This window comes from Etheostoma cragini, chromosome 4 (assembly GCF_013103735.1).
Source record: "Etheostoma cragini isolate CJK2018 chromosome 4, CSU_Ecrag_1.0, whole genome shotgun sequence".
NCBI lineage: Eukaryota > Metazoa > Chordata > Actinopteri > Perciformes > Percidae > Etheostoma > Etheostoma cragini.
Window position 1 is genome coordinate 25,367,797 of NC_048410.1, and position 6,978 is coordinate 25,374,774.

Genomic DNA, 6,978 nt, shown 5'->3' on the forward strand with positions numbered 1-6,978 from the left:
GATAGGATAGATCAACACAATGTAATTCTGCTAAATAAAACATAACATTCATTATTATTTTCACTTTTTTTATTTTAAACAAATTATATATCCAAATACAATATACATTTTCCATACTTAGCATGACACTTAAAAAAAAAAAAAAGGTTTTTGGATAGTCAGTATGGAAACATTAATTGGTCATGTGACAAGGGTTGGGAAGCTTGGCAGAACAGGCAGCCAAGTGACAGAACTCTGATCCAATGGAAATCACCATTGACAGATTGACAGCACTCTAGCCCAATGGATTGGGGTCGGACACACCTTTTTCAGGGGGTTGCCCTGAATATAGCCCGGCCCCTGGGTGTGAAAGACTCAGAACAATGCTTTCAAATGTATTGTGCTTAAATAATTACGTTTTGGGTTAGGGTTGATTAATAGGTGTAGTCGTAGATGCAACTCGCCCTCCTCGGCCAGAGCCTCGAGGACTATGAGTATAAATGTGACTGGGAGGAGTGGATTTATTTAGGCATTGAAACATATTGTTTGTGACCAGCGGCCAATAGGGCACTGGTTCTGACATAAACGGTAGTAACAAGACCGAAAAATAATGAAACTTTTGGTGCCTGACTTTAGTTATTCAGAAGCATCGCTGCACGGGGCACTGTGTTACTGTTAGCTAACACAATGGTTAACACGCTGACAGCTTACGTTAAGCGGTGTAGAGTGGGACTGTATTTCCCTGTAGAGGACTCCATCAACAGTCTGTAGGCAGCCGCCATTGTCAGAGAAACAACACAGACCGTGTGATTACTAGAAACTCGCCAGACTTGTGTTGCATTTTGAGTTATTATAAAATAATAACAAAAAAAGTAAGTCATTATTAAAGGTTATTGTCATTACGTTATTAATTAATCATTTCATTTGACCAGATGAGCTTAGCAATAAACAAGCCGTTCTTTAATGTTGCTGGCTGTCATTTTGTGCTCCTTTATTATATATACTATATATATGTATTCTGGTTCAGGCAGTGGCTCAGGCACTGTTTTAAAAGTAATGATTTAGCACCGGAATTGGAAAAAACCCAAACGATACCCAACCCTATTTGTGACACAGCCAGGTTTGAGAAAGACAAACTGAATCAATATGATTATCTGATACAACAGAGATCTGATGTTTTATAGTCCACATTGAACGGGGCGACCACAGGCTCGCCCAATGGAGTGTGCGCCCCATGTGGGTTGGGTCCTGTCATCCTCTCTCTCTCCCCCTTTTCCTCTCTATCTGCACTCTATCTAATAAAATGAAAAAGCCTTCTCCCATTCTGTTTACTATGTATCACTTCTCTTCTGTTTACTGTTGGGGGACAGACACTGTTGTTATGAAATTACAAGTTATTAACTGCCCTTACACTGGCCTGACACACTTTAGACTAGTCATCAATGGAGCATGAAGTGGACGTTAGATTATTGGTTCTGGAAAATTACAAAAAGCGAGAGGATCGTAGCGGCGCACTGCTGCCTGTAATTTTCCTAAAATATTCCTATGATCATTCAGTAGCATCTGTGCTCCTGAAAATACACCCCCAGTCCAGGCCATCTCTGGAAGTAAATACTTCAGGGGAGACATCTGGTTAAGGTGTCTTAATAAGAAACTGCTGTAGTCTGAAACCTTGTTGGGAATATACAAACATGACCCGTATCAAACTCAGAATATTGCCATGTCTGGAATATCAGTGGATTATTAGTGTGCATTTACGCACACTCAATGCGCTTTGGCAGGTGTAAATACATGATATGTGTATGTTTGTGTGTGTGTGTGTGTGTGTGTGTGTGTGTGTGTGTGTGTGTGTGTGTGCGTGTGTGTGTGATGGTTGTGGTATGGGGGCAGGGAGATGTTGTGTTAGAAATGATCACTTCACCAGCTAATCCTTTGTCACATTCTGCGTCCCTGTCCCTCCCTCCAGCCACAGTCCTCCACACTTCCTCAAACCCGTCCTGTAGCTGTCCACCAGATGCTCTCAGACATTAGGCTCGTTCGAGATGAACTGCACCTCACCTGGAAAGTGGACGAGAGCAGGCGGCAGCAGCCGGGGGCGGGGACAAAAAGCTGCGGGAAAGTCGGACAGTTTCCAGCCGATTCCAGCCGCCTTCAGACTGGACAGGAAGTGACATAAACACCGTGGTGCGATTCTGATATAATAAAATATAATCAGACCTAAATGTCAGCTTGCACAGTGTCTCCAGTTGTTTTGATTATGAAAGAGTAGCTGGCAAAGTGCTCTACATGCAATCTCTTGCTGATTTTAATCAACAATACACTGTAGATGATCCGTAATCTGAACAGATTTAGTTTCTCTGACTTCTAAACGTCACTATCAGCCACACAACACGTGTTCTGTACAGAATAAGTCTTTAAGTCAGACAAATAGCAATTAAAATCCCTCCGATTCAAAAACTATAAAAAGTTTATATAAATCGTGGTTTAAACCAATCAGGTGTTAAATCAGCTGAGAAGCCGGCGTTTCCCAGCATGCTCTGGGTCCACCTGGGTCCGCCTGGCTCTTGCAGTTGGTGAAAAGCAACTGCCCCGCCTGCGTCTCAGAACTGCGGCCGCCTTGCTCTCGTGAGATTTCCCTTGCCCACGTGTGCATGACGTCAGAGCAAGTCGGGATAAAGTCGGACACAAATCTAACCGGCATGCAACGGGCGCCGATTGCCGGTGATCGATTCTGCGCAGACCTTGCTCATCTCAAACGAGCCTTTTTCCACCTGCTCCGGTGACCTGACCTTCTCCGCCCACCTGCTCACCCGTTTCCCACTTCCCCCTTGTCAGCCCTGCAGCATAAACATTTCTATTTTTTTCCTCTTGCTCCTGGCCAGTTTGCCAAAGTTGCAATGTTGCATTCTTGCCTTGTGTTTTAGCTTTTTACCATCTTTGTTCTGTCTGTGTTTTGGTCGAGTCCTGAATATCTCAAGGGCAAACACAACAGGCAAAAACATGTTTCAATTTAGAGGTTTTTGCCTCTTTTGCGTTCGTAACATGTCTTGTTACAGACTAGTGGAAAAAAACCTAAATTCCCCAAAAGTTAGCATTGGATAAATTCTCATTTGCATATTCAAAATGGTCAAAAGTCTTGTAATACTAAACACATGATTGTCTTAATCAACTGGGAAGTTTCATAATGATAAATATTAGTTAAAATGTTTTTATTCCATAAACCTCTGGTGTTGGTGTCTTAGGACCCCCTACAAAAACAAGATGCTACATCTCAAGGGGTTCCCAATAAAAGAATGTCTTGCAAAAAGTATGGAATTTTACAATCCATATGTTAAAAGGGTGTTTTCTCAGAATTAATTTTTCTCGGACTCAGAGCCAGAATTCTCCAATTCAGTAGCACTCGCAAACATTCCACTTTCCACTTTCTTTCCTATCTATAGTCTAAAGGATTGTACAAAGGGCTTTGTTTATTCGTAGCCTGAATTATACAACATTGCATTCCTAAAAATATGGCTTCATTCATGTTCACATTTCTCTCCTGGAAATATGCAAATTAGCCCATATTTAATAAGATACACATTTTTACACTTAAACATCACATTTCAGAAAACTTTGTATTATCTTATTGTAAGTAATCCGCTGTGGAAGTTTCATGGTGATATCTATTAGTAACAACATTTTTTCTCTTCGTGACATCCTTAATCCGGCTGTGAGTTTGGGAGCTCTGGCATCTTGCGTGAGATCTGTTATAAAAAATTTGGGGGTTACTTTTGACTGCAGCATGAAATTTGATAAGCAGATCAGTAACGTAGTTAAAATGAGCTTTTTCCAGCTTCGCCTGCTGGCTAAAGTTAAGCCCTTTCTGAGCAGGCACGACCTAGAAAAGGCCATTCATGCGTTTATCAGTTCAAGGTTGGACTACTGCAATGCCCTCTATGTTGGTCTGAATCAGACCTCTGTTCAAAATGCTGCTGCTCGCTTTTTAACAAATACACCTAGAGCACACATCACTCCCGTTCTCTACACCCTGCATTGGCTCCCAGTGTGTTTTAGAATAGATTTTAAGATTTTATTGTTTGTTTTTAAAGCTTTAAATGGTCTTGTCCCAGAGTACTTCTGAAAATGTTAACTGTGCGGGAACACAACCGGTCATTGCGGTCTTCAAATCAGTTGGTTTGTCCCATGGTCCAGGTATAAACGGTGGGGTGATCCGGCTTTTGCAGTTGCTGCCCCGAGACTCTGGAACAAGTTACCCCCTGATATGCGTACTGTTACAGATGTCACTCTTTTTAGGTCCAAACTTAAAACATATCTGTTTAGTATGGCTTTTAATACGTAGCAGTGGTGTGACAATTTTTATTCTTTTGTTTCTTTGTAACCTTTTCTCATTTTACTGTTTTCTATGTTTACTCTTTCTGTTGTATGTTTCTACTCATTTTGTTAAGCACTTTGGATACCTGCTGGTTGTTGTAAAGTGCTATATAAATACATTTTGATTGATTGATTGATTAATTGCACAGCAGAACGACCCAGAAAGTACAGTTGGTAAAAATTGAATCAGGAAGTTGGTCTATAAACAAAAAGATCCAGGTTGTGTTAACAGGAATTACCATGTATGGGTTGTAAAAAATATCTCAGGGAGAACTGACTCCAACAAACGTTTGGCATGTATGTTCAGGACAAATGTTCTTATTAGATGCTTGGTGAAAACTGAAAATTACAATCAAGGTGGCACAATCTTTTCCCCAAAGACGGGGTTTGTTAATTAAAAATAGTTGCACATGACTGTTATCATATAATAGCTAGATACTAGGTTGATAAACCTGTTAAATGGCAGACAAAATCTCTCCCACACACAGGCGCAATATCCATTCCATTACTTTCATCCACTAATCCATCTGTTTTCCCCTCTCTTGGAAAGCCATTAGCAATATTGTCATAAATTAGTCAATGATTAAAATAGAAAAGTACATCAAATCTGAAATTGCCTGAGTTGTATTGAAACTGGCCTCTATACATGCCCAAAAACAGCACTCTAAATCACATCCTGACACACGCAAACACACAGCATTGACGGCAGGGTTGATTTTCAGTCTAAACATCCACCGTTCAAGGGTCATGTTTTGCCCTTAAGGTATAATTGCATCAGATTCCGCTTAATTAGCAGCAATGATTCCTGTGTGGCTCCTGTAATTAAATTATGGGGAGATGTTAACAACTTTGCTGCAGTCCTACTGCTCAATCATTCCAACCTGGTAATGATTACGTGTTGATTTTAGACTGGGGATGCACAAAAAATGTCAGTGTGAGCAGATGTGCACACACTTGCCCCGGGTTAGGATACAGCATAGTATTCAGGAACATTCATTTCTACACTTCTACGTCTTTAATCATGGTAAACTTAGCCCGAGTCGTGCTATGGGGGGCTTTTGGGACAATGGGCGGATGATATTCATGCAGAAATAGTAAAAAAAAAGTTCCTTTTACTTTACAGTAAGTGCCGGTAGGGCTGGGCATTATCTCAATATTAGATGGACATTGATATATGAGAATTGATGTCATCATTCATCTTAGATATGGTAATTTGACACAAGTGTTTTCCTTGTTTTAAAGGCTGCTTTAAAGCAACGTGATGTCATTTGCTGAACTTACCTGACTATTGTAGCTGTTTAATTGTTTGCATGTACCCACTGCAAAAAGCAACTCAGTCAACACAAACATATTGGGATATCTGATTTTCTCCATGTTCCCAGCTTTAAGTGCCAGTTTACCGGTAAATGAGATGCCAAACTGCGGTCCTTTCCCCGCTCTGCTCTGAAGCAGTGGTGCTCGTTCACATCTGTGTGTGGGTGGAGCCTCAAGGGCGGGGGGGGGGGGTAAGACAGCGCCCCGAGGAGATGCAACTTTCAAATCTTGCTAAACTGTCTTTAACATAAAGCAGGCATCCACATTTTCATTGTGAGATTTCAAATAGCTTACCTTTGACGAGGACGTCATTTACATTTTTGAGTGAGCTATTATGTTTTTATTATAGACTATGGACTTGGTTGCTTGTTTATAGCATGACCATTTTTTATAACTTTTGATTGTTTTTGTACACAGACTAGCGATTATCTTGGCGATTATCTTCTCTTTTCTCCACTCTTAGGCTACCTAATCAATTGTTTTGCTGTCTGATCTTTTTTTCTGTGATTTGTCATTCAATAACATCCGCTTCATTAACAAAATACATTGTACGATAGATTTGCAACAAAACACCTCCTCTGTTCAAAAACTGCAGAGACGAAGACTGCTTCTTGGAGCTCCCTTGAACACAACTGTTCTTGTTGCCTTTTGTAACAATGCTTTTTGCTTTGTACACCTCGGCAAAACCTCCATAAATATCACGCACATAGCACTCAGTCACACCCACACACACTCACACACAAAGACAATCACAATCTGTCAGAGGCTTTACTACACAAGACTACAAGTGAAAGAGATGTGAGCCCGCAGCAAACCCCACCACCCAATGTGCCACATAAAAAAGATATCTGTCCCTAATGACGACTTCACCACCCTAATCAAGTGCTCATAAACGCTACCTGAAACATCACACCAGATCTGTCAAACCACATTCAGTTGTGTGCTCTCTCAAATGCTAAATGTTTGTCTTGTTTATCTTTATTAAGAATAAACTAAATGTTTATGAGAGCACAGCTTCTGTGATATTTGATGCCCACACTCCCATCCGTGAGGTCGTGATGTCTGGGCAGAGGAACTGAATCTGTTTTTTAACAGATTTGACTCTGCCTCCTTCGCCCTCTTCACCCCTCTTCACACCTCCCCTGGCCAACTCCCCCCCTCCTCAGCCTACCATCTTCAACGACCTTTAATGACCAACAACCCCTGGTGGGAAAGCAGCTCGACCCCTTGCAATTTGCTGTGCATGAAAACCTCATAACAATTGAAGCCACACCTGCAATAGTACAACAGAATAGGAGAATTAAATGTGGACTC

General features: G+C 41.1%; 1 long non-coding RNA gene across 1 annotated transcript in view; it reads left to right on the forward strand.

Moving 5' to 3' along the window:
- Positions 1-1,600: 1,600 nt before the first annotated feature.
- LOC117943196 overlaps positions 1,601-6,978 on the forward strand; it is an 8,010-nt gene continuing 2,632 nt past the window's right edge. The window contains exons 1-2 of the long non-coding RNA XR_004656309.1: positions 1,601-1,611; positions 2,497-2,501. This is a non-coding gene — a long non-coding RNA (uncharacterized LOC117943196). The remainder of the gene's footprint in view (positions 1,612-2,496; positions 2,502-6,978) is intronic.